At 40.3% G+C, this 25,751-nt stretch overlaps 1 long non-coding RNA gene across 1 annotated transcript in view; it reads right to left on the bottom strand.

The window, feature by feature from the left end:
* Nucleotides 1-8,671, bottom strand: part of LOC310845834 — a 160,327-nt gene extending 151,656 nt beyond the window's left edge. Inside the window, exon 1 of the long non-coding RNA XR_014564989.1 lies at nt 8,617-8,671. This is a non-coding gene — a long non-coding RNA (uncharacterized lncRNA). The remainder of the gene's footprint in view (nt 1-8,616) is intronic.
* Between the last annotated feature and the right edge of the window lie 17,080 nt (nt 8,672-25,751).

The raw sequence follows: 25,751 nt of genomic DNA on the forward strand, positions 1-25,751 counted from the left end.
AGAATTAGTACAGGCAGTTTCCCTGAAGTGTGACCCTCACCTATGACTGTCTTTGGTTCTTTGGGAAAATGATAGCACCATAGCAAGACAGCTTATGTGTGCATTATTTCATGGAGAGTAACACATGTTTCACCACTCAATAAAATATCAGAAGACATTTCTGTAGTCGAGGCATATCCTTGTGGGGATTAATATCAATAATAAACTGTAATTCAATTATCTTTGAATTCCCAAGTGTCTGCCCAGTGAATTAAGCAGGAGGTTTTCTGGCTTATTTGATAGCTCCCTTCTTGGCTGAATCTATCACTGTCAATTAAATTTATTATGCAATAATGAACAATGCGGGATCTACACAGAGCCAGTATTCACTTTAATGGATCATTAGCTTTTCAGATCTTGCTCTCCTTTTTTCTCCTCGCTGCTATTTCCGTGCCTTGCCAGAATGTTCATTATCCCAGCTATTAATCTCATTATACATTATGTACTTGTAAAAGTAAAAAAAAAAAGGGGGGCTGCTGCTGCAATTAATGGCCACACAAATTAGAGAGCATCATAGTGAAGTGGAATATGTTCTCAGATCTTTCAGAAAGATCTCCTATAGTCCTAAATTAGAGGTTGGGTGTGTGGTTGGTTCTCTTCCTATATTTTGAGTAATTAAAAAGTGCTGCTGATTAACCAGCATAGATAAATTTTAATACAGGCACTTTTAAAAATTGGTGATGGCAAGAGAAATCTTAAGGCTGTAATCCTAAGCCTATATATTTGGGAGTAAGTCTCACTGAACTCAGTGGTGCTTACTTTAAAGTAAATATGAATATGATTGTGCTATAAAACACACATTCCCTCCCATGTTTGTGAGAGAGTGAGAGATATCCCTTCTAATATAAAAATAAAGTATTTTCCCCCTCTAAAACTATTGTTTTTCTCCTCCCACGTGTAAATATATAGTGCAATCCTATACATGTTTACTATGTGTCTAAGTCTTCAGTGGAAGGATAGACAAATATGTCAGTTTTCATTTCTCTCAGTTTCTTATTTCTTAATTCTTAAGTCCAGATCTCCAAATTTCTACATCAGTTTGAGAGATTTTTTTTAAAGTCATCATGAAAATTCACCAGCATTTTAATGTTAATTCCTGTGAATAGACATATGTGTGCAATTTTGTCCGATATACCCATTTTCACAAAGCAGTTTACCCCAAGAGCATGGTTTTCTGTATGCTATTTTTACTAATATGTGCTTTTGAATCCACCCTTTGCCTCAGAACATTCATTTTGGTACACATTGGTACACATTTTGGTACACATTTTGCTGGAGCACTGCACTGCAAAATTCAGAAATGCACACATTTCAGGTTCACCGTTAATGGGAAACCGAAACACATTTCTCCCTAGTCCCAAGTCCATTGGGACCAACTCCTAAATAAGAGTCCACAGGATAACAGCCTTATTGACTAACTGGCTACTATTTGTTTATTTGAGTGGCTGTTTTAAGTACCATTCATATGCCCCTCTGTTGCAATGATTTCAGTGCTTGTGGTTGCACCCAAAGTTAGAGTATACCAACTGAAGTAAATGGGTCCATTGAATTTAAATAGGTTAAATAAGATAGATTAATTTTGAATAAATGGGCTAATTATAATTATAACAAGGTTTTAAAATTTGGGGTAAGAATTTGTGGAATTAATCTAATGGAAATGGAATACAAGAGGGGGAGGGGGGAAGTTCTGGAAAGATGCCAATGAAATTAAGTGTAAACTTTATCCTTTTCTTTTTTCTTTCTTTCCTTTTTTATTCTGGAAACTTTAAATAAATATTATTTTTTAAAAAATGAATTTAAATAGGTCTACTCTGAATAGAAATTAGTTGGATGCAATCCTTAACATGATTGGATCTGTAGCACTCTTTTCTGGCTACTATGCCTTTTTGACATACAGTTTTGGGTTAGTCGTGCACCCATACTCCATATGTACATGATTTGTCTCTCCTATCCTCAACACTTTTTTACATTTATATCTCACCTTTCTTCTGTCATGGAACCCAGAGTGATGGACATATGGCTCCCATATGTGAGCTGGCCTAGCTGACCAGTCAGTTCATGCATTCAATTACTACCACGTCCCAGAGTATGGTAGATAGCTGAATATATGAACCAATTTCAAGGAACAGGTCATCTCCATTTGAAATGATCTGAAAGTTCTATTTGAGGCTCATTCATACAGAGAAATCATCACTTGTTGCAACCATCAAGTGATGAGCATAGCTCCCTGAAAGGTATAAATGCAGAAAAGTCATAATGTACATGTTAAAAGACTATAACTATTATGTTATCCTGTGCTGCAGAGTCACACTTTTGCATTTTCTTGAGAGTATTCTGGTTCAAATTAAGGTATGACTCACGTCCAGGTTTATAGAGAAAAAAATCTGTTTCTAAAATATAACTTTGGGATTTAGGTGTGTTAATTAACTCAGCTGAAAAGCATAGAGATTTATTTGAAATGGTATTAATGTTCTACACAGCTGTCTGTATGAAGTTATAAACTACACGCTGCCCTTTTGTAATTTCAGGGCTACAACTTAACTTCTCCCACCTTGGCCGATATCTCCCCAGCCTCCTCTTCATTCACAATTTCCCCTTGTTGTTCGTAAGGGTGTGGGTAGGTGTACATGGAAGTGTGAGTCTAGGGGTGTGCATAAGCACATATACCCTTACTATATTATTCACACTGCAACCTTTATTAATGTCAAAAGGACTGATGCTGTTTTGCTAAGACTTGCCACACACTTTTAACATTACCATCTGGAAAACATAAAAAGTAGGTGCAGAAACACTGCTGTTTCACCTTGAGCAGCTCAAACTCTATGGCTGCAATTCCGTATCTGTTTAAGCACTGGAATATATTGCTATTGAAATGAACCCTGCGAGGCTGTCTTTCAAATGGGAAAGGAAAGCACAATGTTGGGTATGCTATGTGTGAGTGGCATGAGGTGAATATGTTCTGTTGGATGCTATACCACAAAAATAATTCAGAGAGCACACGAATACCAAACTGAAAAAGAAAATGAGTGGCAGCCGATTTTATTAGTTGCATGGGCATCCAGGATTTATTTTTATTATTTTTTTGAATATTGTCTTTTTAATTTGTGACATGACGTTTAAAGGAGGTCAGCTTGTTTTAAGAACAGAAGCAAGTTAAGCTTAGGATCCTCTGACAACTTTGGTGGGCAAGGCAGGGTGATTGCACAACAAAAGTCACATGTGGAAGAACCTCTGAAGAACCTACTTACTCAAGAGTTTCTTGAATTGAGTATGGATTTTCCATTATCACAATCACCCTATAATTACTTATGTGGTCCTGAAAAACAACAACCTGTATAGTAACATGAGCCTTGCAGGGTTAAATATTAGAACTCTGTATTATGGGCTAGAGTTAGACTCCAACCCTTGGATTTCGGTTTCAGTTGTGCTTTTTACCTACTCAGCAATAAAGAAACATATTTGTAAGAACTAAGCTTTTGTTTACTCTGCAGTTATGATGATGAGGACAGCAGGTCTGGGTTGCTGAATGGTGAAATAAAGAGATAACTTAAAGTGATCAAGAAAAAGAACTACCCTAAATTACTCTTTTAAAACACTCACAATGATAGCGGCTATTCTTTCTTCGTTTTCTTGAGTACTGGATGGCAATGGATGAAAACCGCCCTAGAAGAATATAAACGCTGCTGTATGCACTACAGTTAGTTAACTGGCTAGGCAATTTCTGATTTTCTCAATGTCTGCAGCTCAGTTTGTGGTTTCTCCCCCAGAAAAAAATAAACCCAGCCACCAGTAAAAGAAAACCCAATTGCTTTTCACAATTAGTTTTCAATTATTTAGTTGGTCCTCCATATAGTAAGTAACCAGTTTTCCCTTGGCTGTCCAACAAGGAGGAAAATCTAAATGTCCAGAACAAGACCAGAGTGGATTTTTGAGAAAACAAATTCCACACTAGTTTTAAACTTCTTAGTGATAGTGTAAGCTATTTTGTTTGTTTTACATATTTTGCTTTCCCCTTGTCCACTGTATCCTTAGCATCATTCTCTCCTATATAAAAAAGCCAGTAATTTAATTCTTAAGAATCATAGTAATTTTTCTGTTCTGACTTTCACATAGTCCATTGTGTAAGTTAACACACTCTCTGCATGGAGGAGGAGTTAGGGTGAAAATCACTGCCTTTCCATTCCCCTGGCCTGGCTCTCACATCCTCTCCACCAGTCAGGGAGAAAGGGGGATTGGCTGACACTGTGCATTCCCACCCCACCCCAAAATGTGCCCCACTTAGAAATGTGGCTGCTCCACCTAGCAAAGAAGGCTGGTTACAAAGTAATAGCAAACGATTAATAGACTATAGTATGATATTGTCTTAACTGGGCTTATTGGGATTATTATTATTATTATTATTATTATTATTATTATTATTATTATTTAACCTTGCACAGTATCTTGCGAACATATATTGAAAGAAGGTTTATAAATACTGTTAATTTAAAAAAATCTGCATGTACCAGATATTTCCCTCCATATGAATAGATTTGGGCAAATTATCCATATCCATGGAAAAGATCCCAGTTTGCATCAATGCATAGCTGTCAAGCGTCCCTTATTTGGAGGGACAGTCCCTTATCCCAGTGCCATGTCCCGCTGCTGTCCCTTACTGATGATGTCCCTTAAATAAGCTACTGAAGGTAATGGGGCCCTTTCTATGTCCAGCTCTGCTTTGTCAACAACAAATTGTTGGTGGTTTTTTGTGTTGAATATATGCTATATGGTAATTTATGGACCTAATAGGTATCTAAAGCCATTTGCATGCAACAAAATATGTATTTTATAAAAGTAATTGTTGATCCCTTGTTTTGGCTACTGATCCCTTATTTTCGAGGCTGCTGGTCCCTTATTTTCAAATCTGTAAGTTGACAGCTATGCATCAATGAGCTTTTTCAACAATCAGATGATGGCAACTCCTTGCATTTTGTTTGCAGTCAACTATTTTCTCAGGCATCGTGGTATTGTTTTGTTAATGAACCACTTTTTCTAGGATGATGGAGAAGTTAATAAAATGGAGGGGAGAGAAAGAGAAAGAAGAACGCATCCCTTTCTATCCAACTAATAGAACTGATTATGCCATCACTTCAAAATACAAAGAAGCCTTAACATCTGGTCTGGTGCACCCCATCAGAAACACACCTGAATGAAAAGCGCTTCTTGTTCTATGGAGAACAGCCGGCTGAACGATGGACAGAGATAGACCCTCCCAGTTCCCCTATGCAAAAGCTCCGGCCCTGCATTTCAGTAGCTAAATTAGAGGTAACATGAGAGGGAAATATGCAGGCAGCCTCAGGGCACATCATATATTCCTTTATTCTGGAGCTTTTCCATAATTAAAAATGAAACCTAATTGCTCTGACTATTCATTCCTTTTCTAGAATGTCACAAAATTAGTTTCTGCTCAGTGATGAAAAGTGTAAAAGATTTTAAAACAAGATGTACAACACGGTAACTTTTAAAAATGAGTAAATTAGAAAGCTATGCACTTCAGCTACGCTGGGGTCATAGATGTAGCCTGCCTTTGTGGAATTTTTTAAATTATTATTTGTAACAAATAAGGAGTTGCAGGACCCTAATTTGATTATTCTCCTAAATCGTTGTTGGTGTAAATGAGTTCTGACAGTTCATCAATGCTGCCCTCTGTAGTCACAGAAGGAGAAAAACAGTCTCCCTAGAGAGGTGTGCTGAGGAGATATTCAGATGGAAGTAAAAAGCAAAGTAACAACATCGGTGGACACACTTTTATATTGTAAGCTTCTCTTTTGTGCTCCCCCACCCCCTTTATTATCTTGTAAACTGATTTATTTAAACACAGTATTTCCAAATAGTAAAAATATCTTTTAATTATTGGTCTTAATGGTAGGTGGGAAGCTTTGCTGATGAGGAATGTTCTTTGGCAGTGGGGGGGGGGGAGAGAACAGAGAAGCATTTTCCAAGCAAATGGAGACAAAACAAATTACGATCGTAGGTCAAGGGCCTGGCCCTCAGTAGTCAAATAAAATAAAAAAATCAAAAGAATCAATTGCCCTAATTGAAAGCACACCCAATCCTCTATCACTCTGAAATTATTTCATCTGATAAGGTAGCATCCATTAAGGAGTGAGTCTTTAAAACTAATGACATCAAAACCAGGCAGAAGAAATTGCAGGAAATAGAAGAGGTCGCCAGATGTTCCTAAACAGCTTTCTTTTGACATGCTGCAGTGCATAACTCCAGATACTGTATCCAAGTGTGTGTGGGGAGGACTTGGAGCTCTGAATTTCTTTACCTAGAATTAATAACCCTGGAAATCCTTAAAACTAAAAATCACTTGCGTCCCCCCCCCACCATGGCATATTTCTTTAATATATTTAAAAGTACTTGTTCCACCCTCCTTTTTGGTCAAGTATGTTCCCAATGCAGATAGTGTGTGTGTGTGTGTGTGTGTGTGTGTGTGTGTGTGTGTGAGAGAGAGAGAGAGAGAAGTTAAAACTACCAAACAAAATTGCCAATAGTTCAATAGGGTTTCTCTGACTGGAGCTGCTTTAAAATTGGTTTTGACGATCGAGGTTTAGAAAGCCCTAGGAACTCTCCATATACAGTGGTACCTCGGGTTACATACGCTTCAGGTTACATATGCTTCAGGTTACACACTCCGCTAACCCAGAAATAGTGCTTCAGGTTAAAAACTTTGCTTCAGGATAAGTACAGAAATTGGGCTCTGGCAGCACGGCAGCAGCAGGAGGCCCCATTACCTAAAGTGGTGCTTCAGGTTAAAAACAGTTTCAGGTTAAGAACGGACCTCCGGAATGAATTAAGTACTTAACCTGAGGTACCACTGTAATCCTCTCCATTGCATGTGTGGAACTCCTTTAAGGCAGCATGTGTTGTAACCCCATGTGTTGTGCCTTATAAAAGCAACTGTTTATCAACCTACTCATCTTTATTGAGTGCTGACCTGACCTGAGAGCAGAATCTATCAAGGGATGGAAGGAAGTCTGAGTATGTACTCCAGCCCTAGAACTCACAGACAGAGTAAATATCATAACGACTCTACAAAAACTGTCCATAATAAAACCATCAGCCCATACACCTCTAAGGTCAGAGGAACAGCTTCCTGTTCATTTGAGCTTCCCCCACCTTGGGAGATAGCTAAGCAATGAGTGGTAGATACAAGCAACTCCATGATAGGGAGATCAATCAACCTCCCTAATAATAACCTATAGTCTTAAGGGACAAAGAGCTGAGAAGTCTGCCTCTCCTCAACCACTGGAGGCAAGAACTCCAAAGGCAATGGAGAATGGGTTACAAGTCATAATTGTTTGTAGGCCAGTGAGGAAAACAAGACTGCACAAGTGCTACTAATTATATTTATAGCTAGAAGCAGCACCCTCTTAAGTACAAACAAAAAGGCCACAATGCAATTGTCAATGGGGCTGGGGGGGGGGGACGAGTTGGGAGGAAGGAAAACCTTTGAACATGCTGGGGATGTTAAAGAGAAGATGCCTCACATGTGCAATTACTCAACATCTCTTTACAACTGTGAACACATGTTCCCATGTGGAGAAAATTATAGCTGTGAATACCACCAGGTAGGCACGCTGTCCCTGCCCTCGCTCTCTTTCTCCTCTCTCTGCATTCTCCCTTCTGGTTCACAAAGCTGGGAAACAGGGCAGGTTCTGTATCAGCTGCATCAAAAGGTTCAAGGACACATCATTTAAAGTCAAGCGGCCAGGCTGTCAGAGCAGAGACAAAGGAGATGGGGGGGAGGTGCTATTTTTATCTCAACCTGTTCCCCCTCTCAGACCGCTCTTCCTACCCAAATAGCACACATGTATAATATAAATTGGCAGGTTCCTGACGTCTTTGTCAGAAAACGGCAGCAAGTTCATAAGCTTTTCTGAGTTGCACAGAGGGGCTCAAATAGAAATAAACAGAATTATTTACCAACAGATAATTCAGGGACCCTGCATAAATGTGATATTTGCAACATAATCCTATCCATGTAGATACAAGAACAGATTTGTGACAGAAAGGACTCACACCCTCCAGCATTTTGCCGATAGGGACGTCCCATTCCATAATGATAATTTCGCTATTTATACCCCACACATCTTACTGGGTTGCCCCAGCCACTCACAGCAGTTTCCAACATAAACAAAGACATAATAAAACATTAAGCATTTAAAAAAGCTTCCCTATACAGGATTGCCTTCAGATAGCTTGGGGGCTTTGGATAACTCCATATCCTCCAACATTTCTCCAATGAAAACAGGGGCATCCTAAGGAAAAGTGATTCATTCCAGAATCAAACCAGAAACCGGGACGGTTTCTCTAAATCAGAAACGTCCCTGGAAAACAAGGCCACTTGAAGGGTCTGAATGACTCTGGAGATTTGTAAAAGGAGGGCTGAAAACAAATTAAGGAGGAAGTCCATACAAATATCCAGAGCATGGACTGTTAGGGGAGGGGTAGCTCCTGTGGGAGGGGGATGACACATGCTCCTTCGGGGGTTTGTCCATCTTTGGTCTCTACCCTGCACTCAGCTCTCACCTGTGCCTCCTAGAAGCTGTCAGCATGTGTCAGTGGCTGCACCTCAGAAAACAGCTTCGATTGGCCCATGAAACCAAGTGAGGGGAGCCGAGAAAAGAATAAATTCAGAGTGGATTCCCCCTGCTCCAGTCTTGCCACACAAGACGCATTTAGCTGAACCTGTGTTGCTGCACTTTGTAAATAGTGCATCTGCTTTCACCCATTTTACTGTTTTGTTGTTTATTGATTGGTTGATTATACAGTTCTATTGTATTTCGTATTGTATGCTGTTTCAGGATTATTTTATAAGAAAAAAATGGGTAGGAAATTTTAAAAAATAACCAATAAAATGATTTTAAGGAAATTAGGAATCCTAGGCACTAGGGTTACTAGAGGATGCCTAATCAAAGAATCTTGTATCTTTCCTGTATTTTCTCTTAGTAGTCATTTTGGTTTAATTTATTTTTAACTTATTGTTGCTAACACTTTACAAAAGGTAAAGAAAGGGGCCATAAATGTTTTAAATAAATCATAAACAAAGAGATGCAGCTCCAATACAAGTTTATTCTTGCAATGGGTTTGTTATAAAACTTCTCACTTTCTGAGAGGTACAGTTTTATTTGTTTTGAGCAAAACTTTCTGTACTGTTTCAAAGATGAAGGGAGAGAAGGTGGAAGAAGGGGCAGGGGAAAAAAGGGGGATATGTAAATTAATAAGAGTGAGCAATTATCCACCTAAGATACCTCTTCACCCTCTACTGTTAAATATTTTACTCTGCAGTATTGCTGGCTGTCAACAGCTTGGCAGGTACTTCCATATTTAGAGATGCTTGGATATTGCTTGAACTTTTCACCACGTTTCAGTTGTATAAATATTCCGCCAAATTCATTATTGTGTACATTTCAGCTGGATCAGCTAACACATACAAAGTGACACGCATAGAAGCATTTTTAAAGTTTTCAACTTGGGTGCACAGGAAAGAAGAGAGATGAAACTTCTCCTGAGCTGCAGAGCCAAGTGGTGTGTGCTGTGCTGATAATTTACAGAAAGAGGAAGTGGGAGCAAACTCTCCTTTTTAAATGTGCTGGAGTGTTGTCGAAACTGCCACAACAAGACTTTCCAATATCTTACCTTTAATTGAGGAGTCTGCATTTAGCTTTTATTTTATTTTTTTTGCAGTTCACTGCTGTTTCCTAATTTACTGGGTAAAAAGAGTTTTCTGCCTCAAATTAGGTATCACCTCCCCGCCTCCAAAAGAGATAGGAACAAAAATCAGAAGTACACTTTCAATTATGTAGAATATTTCAAAGTGCAAAATATTGTAAATTATGTTCTTTTCCTGTAATGCATTTCTGTAAAATGAGCAGGATAATTCCATTTTACAGATGGTGAATGGAAGCTGGCACAGTGACATACCCAATCCTAAGTAGTGAATTCAGAGTTGGGCTGTAATTTGACTAAGGACATACCCATGCTGCGGGATTAAACTGGTTTAATAGCCATTCTCCTCCTAGGAAATCCTGGAAACTCGTAGTTTTGTAGTAGGTGTATAGTAAAGAAAACTGCATGCAAAATGCGTATTTTAGGAGAAATGCACCCCAAAATGCTGCAGAGGTTGTATGAGAACTTTAAGAAAGCTTACTGATGCAGAAATGCAGACAATGGAATTTAAGACTGGGAAAAATGAGTAACAGAGAGAAACCAAAATTAACAGCTTCATCCCTATACACGGATGCAACATTTTTGTATACTCTCATGGGAGCTAGTAGTATTGCTAGTCTCTGCAACAATTTCTTTTTTTAACCAATTGAATTTCAAATATCACCAGTTTTCTTTAGCATACTGTTCTCTATTACATTGACTTGGTGTTAACGCTCATACACTTGCCCACATATGGCTATGTATTCTTACTTATTTATTTTGAGATTAAGAAACAGTCAGATCTGCTTTATGCAAAGAGAATAATTACTGGTAAACATCTGTCTTTCTGCAGAAAATAACCCGGCTTAGCTGAAATACTTTTTTTAATGCATGCACCAGAACAACGTTGTTGTTTTTTGCAAAAAGATACATTCAGTTATGATTCGTCATTCTCCTCCATCTTCTTAGCAAATATAAAGTCTGTTTTGTGCTTGTATACACACTTTGTTATCATACTTGCATTGGTAAACAAAGTAGCTTACTGCTAAAAATCCTGTGGTAGGTAGACCACCCATGCAAGCACATTTGAGACATGTTTGAAAAGCCCTCTAGTAAAGCCAGGAGTGCAAGAGAACGTCCAGGAAGTTGGCTCCTCATTTAACTGGAAAACACACACACAAACACACAACCCCAAACACTATTGCTCTTTGTTCAAAGCATGTGTTTCAGATGCATTTTCCTTTATGGATTCTCTCAAAATGCAGTGCTAAAGGTTATACAAGAGTAAAGCATTATGTTTTCTTCTTTAGGCTTTAAAAAAATATCTAGGAATTTTAAACTGCAAGGAGTTCTCTAGAGCAGAATTGTCAAAATCTGAGCTTTGGACGCTGAAGTCAATATGCACCATTTTCTACACACACACACACAAAAGTACTAAGTGACCATGCTTTTCCCCCAATCCCAAGGATCAAGAAGGGAAACCATTTAATTGTGGTTGACTGAATCAATAGGAGAAAAGGTACAAATTGAAGTAGTATCATCACCCATCATCATCATCACCTGCTGCTACTGCTCAGTAGTCTGAGCATAGGTGACCAGTGCAATCATTGCAGGGGCTTGTAGATAGACACCTCTGAGGTCCAGGCCTCCTCTGTAAATCTTTTGGCCTTAATTGAATTGTTCCACAAGGCTCTTGGTTTCATCTGACCCACAGTGCTTCTGGCCAGATACGTTGCTACAAAGCCAAGCAATGACTACTTCCCTTGTCTTGTTCCGTGTGGGAGATACATGAGGGAAAACCATTCTGAAAACGGTTTTTAAAAATACATTGAATTTTCCATAAGGCTCACCATAGCTATCTAGTGTATATTGCACTTAAAACACACTTAAAACTTTTTATTTGCAGCTGTATACCGAGTCCATGGTAGATGAAAGAGCTTTAGAAGGATACTGTTCAGCCCAACCCTATGCATATTTCAATGGGGTTTGCTCATAGCCAATGAGTTTATACCCAGTTCCATGTGAGAGTATGCACCTTTGAACTCAGTTGGTCTTACTTTGCAGCAGATGTGTATAGAAGCTGCTATGACAGAAGGAATAATGATGATACACCAAAGATTTGACAGCCATTATGAACAGCTACGAACATTATTGAGCCTTATACTGCAGAAGTGCGTGCCTCTTTTAAAAGCAAACCTACAGACATGTAGCTGCATTTTTAATTCCTAAGGCAAAAACCTTGCTATTCTCCTTGATGCCAGCTTTTGAGTTTCTTAAATTAATTATTGCACATTTGTGGACTTGCAACTTTCTGTTCATACTTGTGGAGGTAGGCAACTTATTTCTGTGCTACTGGATAACTGTTTCACAGTGGTGGAAGGCATCGGCTCCAATACTGGTAGAAGCAGATGGGAAACCTGATCAATGAAAGATAAAATAAAGTACCATTATATGGATTTGTAACTGATTCATTCCTATAAGCGTTGATTCAATCTTCTAATTTTGGGGGTGAAAAAATAAAACTGAATGAGACTTCAAGACAATAAAAGGAGTTAAGGCTGAAGTCTATGGCAACGGAAAGGTACCTGGACTACCATAGCTTTGAATAAATGGTCCAGAGGTTGCAAATGGTAGAAAATAGGGGTGTGCACTGCCCCAAAGGTTTGCTTCCTATCTGTATCTGTTAAAAGAACAAAACGAAACAAAAACAAAACCCAAAAAGCACTGTGAGCCAATCTCATATAACAGAAGATTTAAAAGAATATGACTGGTTGTGGTTCGAGGACCCGACCCCGCGAAGTGAAATGAAGACACAAGGACACGTGATATAAGGTTAATGGGCTAGAAAAGGCCACAACTTTATTGATCACAGCAATGAAAAGGTATTGGCTTAGGCATTGGATCGAAACAAGTGGGTTTATTCACCAGTAGGTGGAGCCAGTTGATGCTGATCCAACTATAGGCTCACCTCCTGCTGTGACCGAGGGTCGTGCCATGGCCTCCCGCCAAGCAGGCATCGGACAGAATACACGACCGCCAGATTCCTTTAACGGAATACCCCTAAACATTGAAGGCATAGGCGATGGCCACACCTAGCACTTCGACACACCACAACACATTATTCCAATGCCTAACCTACCCACCAATACCACAAAAAGTTGTGACGATTGCTACGAGGTAGGCGAAAAAACCAAAAAGCCTAACGCCAAATGGAAAAACTCCTACCAGGCCCCCCGGACAACCAGGGTGACCAACCTAAGGTCCATAGCAAGGCCAATGACCTAGGCCCTAACTAAAAGGGAGTGGAGGGTGGGTGCCACGGGACGACGATGAGGAATGAGGCCAGGGAGAGGCTAGTGCTGCAGCAAAAGGCTGCTGAACACGCCCCCTCTGTGGCACCTGGTTGGATGGCCACAGGAGGGGGCGTGAGCACCAGCCAGGTGAGCTGGAGGCAGGGGGCAAATGCCCCCCTGCTGGGCGGTGCTTGGGCTCCCGCCCACAACCACTCCCCTCTCTTTCAGGGAGGAGAGTCTTTGTCAGTTATTATCTGGGCAGGATTAAAGGTACTTATAGAGACATACAAAGCTCTAAACTGCCAGTGGTCCAAATATTTAAAATAATGCCTCCTTCCATATCAGCCTACCCATGCATTAATACCAGAAGTGCCCTGCAACTGAGCGGTGCCTTCTCTGTGGTGGCCCCACACCTCGTAGGGAATGCTTTCTGCAAATGCAATGGTATAATTTGTTTTCTTTGTTCATCTACTGAACAAGTAGTAGATGGTTTTGAATGCAGTAAATAATAAGCCAGTGCTATTGATGTTGCAGTGCTATGCCATAGTAAGTGTGTTTTGGGTAGGGAAACAGAAAGAGCAGGGAAGACTCTCTGTAACTTTGAATAACAAGGTGTTTTCTGGGAGAGGGAGAATATAAGAAATTGATTGAAGAAAGTAAGCGACATTATTTTCTAGGGTCTGGTTTCAGCATGTAAAGAACATCACATAAACCCACCACCTCAGAGAGTTACACAATGCCAAAGGGAAAATGGTAAGAGGTTTAATTCCCCCTTCCAAACATTCCTTCTGTCTTGAGATCTCCAACAGAAAGGCATGTCAAAGTTTCATAATGTTAAATCTGGCATAAGGTTCAAACCTCAGAAAAATCAGAAACTTGTTGCAGTTTTCTCAGTTATTATTAATTCCTTCTTTGAAGTTCAACATATTTTCACCATATGACAAGCATTTCATTTTCCCTGAATTCTTTTCTAAAGGAGACATAGGCTTTTAAAATTCTTATTTCCAAGACGTATTTCCAAGAACTTGCATTAAAACTGTACTCAAGGCTCTCTAAAGTATAAAATAATCTTATTAATATAATAATCGGTTAAATAATCAGTAATAGCAAAGTGCATGCTGTGGTGGGGTATATTTTGAGTTTAAACCTTGCTGAAATGTGGTGTGTGTGTGGAATTCTCTCCCCAAAGGAAGCTCGCCTGGTGCCTTCATCACATACCTCTTTAGGCACCAAGCAAAAACATTTCTCTTCACCCAGGCCTTTGGCTGATTAAAGAAATATACACATATGATGAATTAGTGGTAAATAGTGTGCATTAGATTTTTGAGGGGATATTTTCTGAGACCTTTTGCGGGTGCCATAGGAGGTACCTGCAGTTGCCATAATGGCAACCCTTGTCCTAAGGCATGGTTGGAAGTCACACCTGCATAGTATTGTTAATTATTTTGCTGGTCTGTGTGCACTACTTTGATTTTTTTAAAAATTAAGCAGTTTGATTCAGTGGTGGGAAATTCTGACCAGCTCTGTAACTCATTGGTAGAGCATCTGCTTCATGTGTGGAAGGTGCCAAATTCAACCCCTGGCATCTCCAGGTAGGGCTGGGAGAGACTCCTTCCCAAAACCCTGGACAGTTGCTGCCAATCAGTGAAGACAATGCTGAGCTAGATGGACCAATGCTCTGACTCCTTATAAGGCAGCCTCCTTCTCCTAGGTCTCCCTCTTCATTCAGCTCTGGAGAGAAAGATCCAATGCTTCTTTTGGTTTGGGGGACATCCTTCTCAGGGACAATCTTGGGGTTGCCAGGATAAATGGTTATATTAAATACTTAATTGCTGTTATGGGGATTTAATGTAAAATATTTATTCTGTAGCCCAAACTCTGAATGAATGGAGTAAAAGAGTTGGACTTTTGTGAGGAAAAGGCACAGCCGTTGTTCACAGAATGGCAAAAAGTAATTAAAATAGGGTACACAATGTTCAGCTCTTTAGCCTGTTCGGGTTTTTTTTAGCATACTCACTGAACTGATCTTGTCTGAGGGAATATAAAAAGAAAGGAAATAATGTAATTTAATGACACAGGAAAGGTCCTGCGCCATTGCTTATCTCTATGTTCAACTGACATTCCCTTAAAAAGAGATTATGCCAATACAAGAAGTACATTCTGCAAACTTGCTATTAAACAAAATATTTTCACCCTCTAGCCCAATGGCTAATTCCCAAACTGTAACCTAATAAGTACTTTATCTCAAGAAGAGGTTCAAATTACCTAGAAAGGAACCTTTTCCACACTGACAAGATAAACGATGCCTCCTGGATATATTTTTAAAATACCACATCTGGCAACATGGTGTTATTTATTTATTTTCTAAATTAGATGTTCTGAATTCCCCAAAGGCTATTTGCATAGGTGCAGTTATTTTGATTTAAGTAAATTACTATGGTAACCCCGTGCTTGTGTAATTGAAAAACGTTGTTATGTTTTTCTTTGCAGAAGACATTCACAATCCTAAATAACAGGTTCCATGACACGCTTAATCCAATCCTCAAATTAAGATTTTTAAAAAATTGATGCAGTGTGGGCTATCTCTGCAGAAAGATTAAGGGTCTCTATAATTCATCTGGTTAATGCAATTTGATGACCTAGGTCTAGTTAACCGAGGTCATACTCCACACAGTGCATCCTCTGCTAGGACTCCTCAGCTTGTGAGCTGTCAAGTTGTGGAAACAGCTGAAACCTCTTCACTTCAACAGGATGCCAACCCCCTGCAGAACAACCAGTACTTGCAATGACACTACTTTACCAGAAGCATCACTCAAATGGTTCAGATGAATGGTGACTTATACATCTCCACCTTGCCTTTGCTTTGAAATCCATACAGGCTTCATCTTGATCCCATTTCTGCTCAATGCATATATGACCCCTTCAGTGCCGGATTTATGTATAAGCTAAACAAACTATAGCTTAGGGCCCCAATAAATAAAAATAAAAAATTAGGGATGGGCTCATTTCTATACATAGGGTGCCTACATTCTGCATGTGCAAATGGCTTTAACTACCTTTGGCATATATTCAGCACAAAAAACAGTGGCAATTTGTTGTTGACAAAGCACAGCTGGACATATAAAGGGCCCCATTACCTTCAGTAGCTCAGGGCCTCGTCAAACCTAAATCTAGCCCTGAACACATCGGCACAATGTCACAAGGAGGTATGGTATCTGCTAATACTAACAATACAGAGATCTGCCACATTTTCGCCCAGTTCTAGTCCAATCTGCATAGGTGCTTGGGTGCATTGGAAACCTATTGGGGAGGGGCAGAGATGTGAACCGAAACATCAGCAAACTGTGCATGCACCAATCCCTGAATTACTTTTAGGGAGCAAAATGTGGAGCAGAGCAAACCCATAGAACAATAGTGGGATGGAAGAGAAGAAGACATCCACTCATTCCTTGAATGAAATGATGAGTTGCTCTGTGGTCTCTGCTACTGTTGTCTGTTAATGGGCCACAGAACAGGCCATATTCTCAGTATGTTCTTGCAATGTTATATTTTATACCTGCTTGTTGCCATCAGTTTGTCTCTTGGCAAACAAATGGAGTGCGCCTCCGAGGGTGAAGTCAAACACTGTGTTAGCAGCACTGAGGTGACCTTCTGAGGGTGAAAGCCTGAGTAAGGTGTATGGAGGTCCTGGGCTGCCTAGACAACAAGATCCCCCATCCCGCTTTCAGGATCAGAGCTTTCCTTCTCCTAGATGGGCCACCATCTCAGGTTGACGAACCCCACCTGTCCTTCACTTCCCTCTAAAGCACATGCAGAAACTGCCTTCTTGATCATTGGACTCACTATTCGCCATGCTCGCTCATTTATTGAATATAAATTTGTTTATTTTAAATGAAATGAAATAAAAAATAAATCTGCCAGAACCTGTCTTCACATGCAGGGGAAGTCCGTAATTCACTGAGGGTTTGAGAGCTGCTTATTGTCTACAGGATGTTTTTATTCTTTGCATCACTGGAATTTTTATTTTTTTATTGCTTAGATATACTTTAATTAGCGATCTGATAAATGAGTTCTCTGTGGGAGTGAGAGGCTGAGGAAGTTAGTCCCATCTAAGACCTCTGTTTCTAAATTCAAAGCTCAATTATTACCCCTTGCATTTCAACTCTTAAAAAACCCTAACTCTAAAAAAAAACAGCACCCCAACAGCTAAAATACAGTGGTACCTCGGGTTAAGTACTTAATTCATTCCGGAGGTCCGTACTTAACCTGAAACTGTTCTTAACCTGAAGCACCACTTTAGCTAATGGGGCCTCCTGCTGCTGCTCTTATCCTGAAGCAAAGTTCTTAACCTGAAGCACTATTTCTGGCTTAGTGGAGTGTGTAACCGGAAGCGTATGTAACCTGAAGTGTATGTAACCCGAGGTACCACTGTAATTGCAAGTGTGATTCACATGCTACTTTCCTACTTTGGAAAAGTCTTTGTTCATTATCCCTTCCACCTGCTGCAGTGGTCTCCTTTTACCTTCTTGAAGTGGGGGCCAGGAAAGATGCAGGTAGTAAAATATCTGCTATCGCCCCCTGAAGCACTTCTCAGTATTTCCATAAATTGCATATTCCTTGGCACAGCCACAAAAATGTGAGAATATTCTGATAGAGCTGTAATTGACACTACATCCGTTCCTTGGAAGAAAGATTTAATATAAAGATTAGGGAAATGAACAACAGTCTTTTCTTCAGCTTCATTTTTCATGGGCTAATACAAAAAAACAAACAAAAACCTCCTACAACTAAATCCTAATGGGACCATTCTATTTCAAAAATTACATTAATGCAATACCGGTAGGTTACTTTCCCATCTGTTTGATATATAAATTTACATTTTTAAAAAGAAGGCAAAACAATATAAGTCAGTGTCTATTCCTTAATGGTGCTATTTTATATTTTAAGATTTTAAGCCAATTTGGTTTTCTTTCCTTAGCATTAATTATTTGTATAAAAAAAATCAGATGTATAAAAAACAGGCCAGCTCTTTCAACTTCCACAGTGATAAATGATCAACCTGTAGAATATTGTTTGGATTCTTCTTGGACCCTTAATATTACTGAGTTCAAATAACAATCTCTGAGGTAATCATTGTTTTGAAGAAGTTGGTTTAGGGTCCTGTAGTCAGAGAAATGAGGGAGGGAGGGGATGCCTAACAGCCTTACAAGGTTGCTATGTCAGTTCCAGGATGTGTCCCTAAGTAGCTTGCCAATAATATGTTATAAATTTATATCCTTTTCTCTACTATTTAAAGATTGAGTAGTGACAGATGTCATTGCTTATACCAGAGTAATATCAAACAGTATGTAGTTGCAAACCTATATATTTTGAGCAGCTAATTGGCAGCAGAATCCTATGACTTGAAACACGAGATAGTGAAGAATAATGAAGAATCACACTAGTTTAGCATTGATGTCCAAACATCATCCAGGTGCAAAAGGAGCCAATGGATGCATGGGGGTGGCTGAATAACAGGTATCATTCTACATAATGCACATACAAAATGCAATTGGCTAGTCACAAGGATATCACAGTGCCCTCCAGACCAGGTTTGGGTGTGTTTTGTTGTGTGTTTTTTAAAAAAACCTTTCTCTCCCCCCCCCCCATTGTTTTATGGACAATTTATGAAAATAACATACATCATGGAGGTACCCCAAGGTATGAATCCTGAGAAATAAGTGAAAAAAGGATTGGTTGATTTTATAGTATTGGGGAGAAGACAAAGGGCATCCATTTCCCTCCCTGTGGTTTTCTGGACAACAATTTAACAAACTGAGGGGCCTTAGTTGTTTCAGGCTTTAAAGGCTAATATGAGCACCTTGAACTGGACCCAGAAACAAACTAGCAACCAGTGCTGCTGCTGCTGCTGTTGTTTTTTAAGAGGTTATGTGAGCGAAAAGAAACCCCAGCCAGTAATCTGGTGTAGTTTCGACCAACTGAAGTTTCTGAGTCAAGTTCAAGGTAGTCGCACACACAGCACATTGCAACAATCCAATCTCGAAGTTGCCAAGTCATCTTTGCCCAACATGGGCCATAACTGGCAAACCAGCTGAAGCTGAAAAAAGCAATTCTAGCCACTGAGGCCACCAGTGACAGTGCTGACTCCAGGAGCACCCAAAACTGTAGACTTGCTCCTTTTAAGGGGGAGCCATCCTGTCCAGAGCAGGTAATCTCCCTACCTCATGGACACATGTCTTTTCAGAATTTACCATCAATTTTAGTGGCCCACATCCAAGCCATCATTGCCTCTATGAATTTGCTTAAAAATCAATATATTAGTGAAGTGTGCTTGCAAAATATGCTTATTACTCAAAATTGGCTTGAAAATGTTTTTATTAGGAGAAATCCACACTAAAATGCTGCAGAATCTTCATGGGGATTTGGAAACATAATTACAAAAATTCAGAATTTGAAAAATGGAGAGAACCAAAACTGATAGGTTCTCTCTTTTTTCCCTTCTACTGGCTCCCTTCTACTTATCAGCCCAGTTCCACATGTGGGGTTTGCAAATGTCTCACAGTCTTTAGTCATATCAGTAGCTGGTCTCTTGGGATAATTGTTCAAGTAAAGAAACATGTAGAAGTAGAGCTGGAGAATAAATTGGTTTGGTTCACATTTTAATGCGAACCAACCTAATTCGCACTTTATGAACCAGTGTGCAAATGTCATTCAAAATTCATTCTTATCCATCCCTGCTTAGAAGCAAAAGTTATTTACATTGACCTATCTGATTGCAAAAGGCAAGCAACATTAACATCTCCACTTTGAAGTCTTCTCCCACCCCACCCCCTTCCCTGGTGTTACTGTTCAAAAGCAGCAAGTTTGCTTTTCCAAGGCTGACCTGCTTCGCTGGAGTTCTCTCCTTGATTTAGAATCAAGACTTCAGGGAGGCCTACTTCAGAATTCCATTAAGCTCTAGTAATATTAACAGTTCTTTGGTTTAGTAAAGTGAAAAGCCTGTGGTGGTTTTGTTTTCTCCCCTGAGACTATTGCACATGGTTTCTTTGGTTTAATTTTAGGTAGGCTAAATGCTTTTGAGTGCACAAAAGGGCCACTTGCTGAAGTGTTAAGGGAATTTATATTAATCTAACCTCGTCACGTCCCAGAGTTTCTCTGTGGCTATTTAATAAATCTACATATTATTCACTGGAAGTTGCATTTAGAATGTGAAGAAAAATCATTCGTATTTGAAAGCACACACTATTCGATAAACCATGCTGATTTAAAATGAGATTTCTGATTACTTGGTATATGTCTGGAGGAAAACACACACACAAAATTTGGTGTATCTTGTGAAATAGTTAAGGGGAGGAGTTTTCTCTATTTTTACCTTTATATAAAGCCAGAGGATCTGATAGGAAGAACAGCCGCCAAACTGGAGATTAGTATTTCTGTCTACTGGGGCTTATATGTGCTTATTTGTAAAGATAGGGCAAAGTATCAGCTTCCTTCCTACCTCAGGGTTTATCCAGATGTCACAAGATGCAGGAGCCATCTCTCTTACTGTGTAAAAAACTAATAACTGGGAACAGAGAGTGTGTCACATGGCTAAGAAAATCCAACATGGTCACATTTGACTTCAGAAAGGGAAACTACCCTGAAATGAGTAAAAAGGAAGTTGAAAGGCAAATTTTAGAGGGTCAAATCACTCCAAAATGCTTGGGGGGTGGACAACTGACTGAGCAGGCTCACAGGTCACCTGGTTACACTTTCTCTCACTATGGTGAGATGTACTGAATTTTCTATTTAAATTATAGTAATTCTTTCAGATTTTGAAAGAAAAATTGGTGCAAATCTGCATCTTCTTTTGTACTCTTCTTTGACGATGCATTTCCTCTTTTTGACGATTTCATAAGTAGCCTAGTTTCTCCATCTCCTCCTCAGATCATTGCTATTGTGGAGAGGAGAACTGTGTAAGCATCCCATCGCATACTGAGAAAATCTAGATGTTACTAGGAAGTGAATAAATGAGACAAATAATGATGACGGAGCCACATGTCTCTTGTATTGCCCAGGATTAGCCGTTTTTTCCAGGCATGACCCGCTGCAGCTGCTAAAACTTATTTAATTCTTTTTTTCAATATTATAATGCATTCGGTCCCCACAGATATGCACAAGGAAGGTGGGTTACTAAGTATGTCCAGGCACACTCTGATGTTTCAGAGAGAGAGAGAGTTTCAAGCAGAAGCAAAAGGCTGAAATGGATCTGTCTCTGGAAGTGGTCGTGGGGTGAATGGGGCAGAGGGTCTCTATTCCAGCCTTTTTCTTCTGCCTGCATCTGTCTCTGTCTCAAAGCCCTGTCCCTGGTCCAAGCTCCACCAGCCACCTTTGGTGAAGAAAGATCTGCGGGGGTGAGGGGCTGCTTTTGTGGCATGTGAGCAAACAAGAGGAGTCATCCTGCCCTTGGTCCTCCAGATCTGGTCAGCACTGGTCTTACTTTCTGCAGGGAAAAGCTGATTTAGCTTCTTGACCACTCCTATAGTAGTTGTTTTGTTACCTTCTTGCCTCCTTGTCTCTTCATTGCCTTTATTTGTTTGTCTTGTCATTCTCCTCTTTCCCCCTTTCCTTTGTTGAATTAAAACAAAATTCATGGGTGCACAGCCTAATGAAATGTGCTACACACGTCAATGGTGCCCCCATATGAACATCCTGTCTAGGAAGCCTTTGCCTGGGAGATACTCAAAGCCTTCCCTAATCCTTTGTGGAGCCAGTTATTCCACTGGCTGGAAATTTCTAGGAAAGAGTGGCGGATTTCCCTAAGCTTATGAGCACCCTAATAACACAGATCCTGTCCTGGCCCAGAGTAGGGATGACCTAGAACAATATAGGAGTTTGCTTCAAAACCATCTATTTTCTCTTAACTACAGCACGGATACAGGTGAAACGCGATGGCTTTTTAATGTGTCGCTGAGATGTTTGCCTTTTTAAAAAACCAAAGGCAAAGCAAATTGTTCCAGTGTAAAATATTTGCATTGACCTCTGTAAATATTGCCTCTTCGGATTCTGTCTGTACATACCAATCCTCAGCCCTGAGATTAGATGTACTAATTCCGCAGACCGCCAGACAGAAATGCAAAGGTTTAGGAAATTTGAGGATAGATCCTGGAAGCCAGAAAGCTTTCCCTTCTCAGAAGTGATCTCCTTTGGCAATTGCCTCTCTCCCACAAACTTTGCTTGGTCTCTCTGAAGGCAGCTATAATAACAAGGGCAGCAAAAGGAGCAGGAAAAATGAAAGGGGGGTGGCTAAGTATGTTTTTAGTTTTCGCAACAAATTCCCCCCTTTGCTTTCTGTAGCCTCCCAAGTCATGAATTTGCTATTTCTGCTACCAGAAGTGTTTTCCAAGAGGCTTTAGTGTGCTTTCAAAAAAATGCTCACGAGTCTTTACAGCCCCACATGGGGCTGCAGAACATGTAGCAAAAAACATGCAAGTAGTACCTATACGTTGTCAGATATGGTCATCACATATTGGTCTATCGCGTGGTGCGTTCATGAAATGGGAAGCTGTAGCAGATGGAGGCTTTGAAATCTATTTGCATGTATTTATTTTTACCGGGCTTTTCAGCCAAACAGGCTCCTAAAGCAGCTTGCAAAATGTCAGTAACTAACAAGTCCCAGACCTGAAACTTACAATCTAACAGACGCTACGCAAAGGAAAAATGGAAGACGAGATAGATTGTATTTAGGCATCATCATGTCATGATGGATATGTAGGGTTGGATTCAACAAACTGGCAAACTTGAGTCTATTGATTGCAATGGGTCTACTCTGAGTTAACTGAATCCAACCTGTAATGTGCATGTTATTCTCTAATAAGGAAGTGCTACCTAGGTCTGAAATTCTATCATGTTTGAAGCTCCCTTAGCAGTTTCACAAAAGTGTAGCAGAAAGAAACTGGGACATTATCAGAAAGTGTGGAATTGAAACATTCTGTAACAGGCCAATGGTATAAATGGATGGTTGTGCCTGGATCAGCACACAGACTCACTAATGCTCCTTATGCAGCTGTGTTGGTTTGTTTCATACCTCAGCATAGTTCCTAAAGAAGCATGTCACTCCACCCCCTCAGGGAAGAAATGCCTTTAGTGATAAATGCAGATAAAAAAGTTTTCTTTTTATAGCAACAGATTTCTGCAAGTGTTTTAAAGATGAAGAGGGAAGGGGAAGAGAGAGTAATCAAGTGACTAAGGCTGCATTGCAGTCCTATACACCAACTTACGTGGGAGTAGGTTCCACTGAACTCTGTGAAAACTCATCATATAGAATTGTGCTGTAAGTGCATCTACTCAAAAAACATTGACTGATAATGAACTGGGAACCTGATAATTTCTTAGGTTTTAAAATCGCACTAGCCAGCATCAGGATAGGAGGGAGAGAAAGGATTTCGGATATATGAGGCATTGTTCTCTGCAACATCTTGCTTTTTAGTGCTAATCAGCCCACTTGTCACTTTGCCACTTATAGTTTCATTGGCACCAACGCTTAATTTCTGGGAAAAGAATCATGTGGTTCAAGTCTGTCTAGAAGTCTCATCCAACTTTCCCAACTCTGATGTATAAAGTCTCTCTAAAGATACACAGTGATGAGGGGAAATGGACTCTGCACTTGCTCAGGAGCATTTTGCCTCAGAATGTATGCATCTTCATACATCATCATCATCATCATCATCATCATTATTATTATTATCTGGCAACACCATCCTTACTTCATGTCTTTTAGGGATGAGTGCTGGCATTGCAAACAGATGTCCTGGCACAGTTAGAGCCCTTACTAGCATGTCACTAATGCTGGGGAAATAGCACAACGACAAAAAATAGAATTAAGTCTGTACAGACAAGCAACATGGGAAGCAGTTCTGCTTTGCCTACAGGAATCACAGAATTGTAGAGTTTGCCTACAGGAATCACAGAATTGTAGACCCTCATGGTCATTTAGTCCCACGTCCTGCAATGCAGGGATCTTTTACCCAACGTAAGGCTCAAACCCACGAAACACAAGGCTACCTAAAATTTCCATATTTTTGACTATTTCCAGTGCATGGAGTCTCAGCCTCTGCCCCCCAAATAATTTACACTTTTGAAAATCTGCTTAAAGATGCATTTCAGCACGGCACCATAATAGCCAAACATCTGTCTCCCATTCATGAGCTGGCAGCAACGTCACTGAAAAGCGGGTCCTAAACGCTACACTGCTCGATTCACTTCCTGTAGTGAAATGCTTGGAAACTGCTGAACAGTAACGGCATCCTTAAGTGGTAGAGAGGGGGAAAGTATCTTACAAAACATAAAGAAAATTGATATTGGCAAGCAGGCTGTTATGTATTATTAAGAGGTACATCAGACTGCCTTCTTGGTTTTTTTTCCTGAATGTGGGAATGTCCGTAATGATCTTCTACATTAAAGGCTATGTTTTTGAAGCCTCTCTCACTCCTCTAAATTTTTTGGGTTGAAATCCCCCAAAGGCTGCTCTACGTGAGAGAGAAAGCATAAGGAGGTTTCACATTTTCTCCCCCTTCCAGAGCTCATGCCAAGGATGTCCAGATGCCCTCTTCTTAAACCTCTTCCCAAAGACCAGGTAAAGGTAAAGGGACCCCTGACCATTAGGTCCACTCGTGGCTGACTCTGGGGTTGCGGTGCTCATCTTGCTTTATTGGCCGAGGGAGCCGGCGTACAGCTTCCAGGTCATGTGGCCAGCATGACTAAGCCGCTTCTGGCGAACCAGAGCAGCGCACGGAAACGCCATTTACCTTCCCGCCAAAGTGGTACCTATTTATCTACTTGCACTTTGACGTGCTTTCGAACGGCTAGGTTGGCAGAGCAGGGACCGAGCAACGGGAGCTCACCCCGTCGGGGGATTCAACCCGCTGACCTTCTGATCGGCAAGTCCTAGGCTCTTTAACCCACAGCGCCACCCGTGTCCCTAATGTGTCCTCTACAAATCCCCTATTCTGAATGTTGTGTGCCATGCCAGTGATGAAGATTTTTTTGTGATTTATTTTTTTACTCTGCTCTGTCAAGCTGATGTGGACATGGCAGGGTGGCTCATGTAGTTAATGGTGGCAGAAGCAGCAGCTGTCCACACCGTAGGGGTTGTGAGTGCTGGTTGGAGGAGGATTATGGGGGTGGTGACCCTTTGGGTACTTCCATTCATCTAATTCTATGTTCCTATGATTCCAGAAGGAACAGAAGAGACAGTCAGAAGGAGCAGGTGCCTCCAGGCACACAGACACAACTGCAAAGGAGTCGGGAAATAGAGTGTCATCTGCAGCTTTAGCCAACTTTTCTTTTCTCTGCCACACACTGCACAGCAGCAACAATTTCCTTTGATGGGTTTTCTTCACAAAAATCCAGACCGCCGTGTTAAGAAAGGCAGCAGCAATCAGTGAAAGTACAACTAATCCAGGCATCTTCTCTTGTCACAGGAAACATGAAAGCATGTTATAGGTTCCATGATAAACACATGCACTCTAATGAATCACCCCAGGAAGTGATTTGTGCACACAAATGCAAACCAAATCCTGTCATGTATGGGTGTTCCATTTTAATTTAATATGCCTGTGTAAATGGATAATTCAGTGTAGATTGGGGTAAAATGCTGTCATTTCCCCAATCCATTTCAACAGGAGTAGAAGCGGCTTAGTCATGCTGGCCACATGACCCAGAAAAAGTGTCTGCGGACAAATG

Source organism: Podarcis gaigeae (genome assembly GCF_964106915.1).
Source record: "Podarcis gaigeae genome assembly, chromosome: 5".
NCBI lineage: Eukaryota > Metazoa > Chordata > Lepidosauria > Squamata > Lacertidae > Podarcis > Podarcis gaigeae.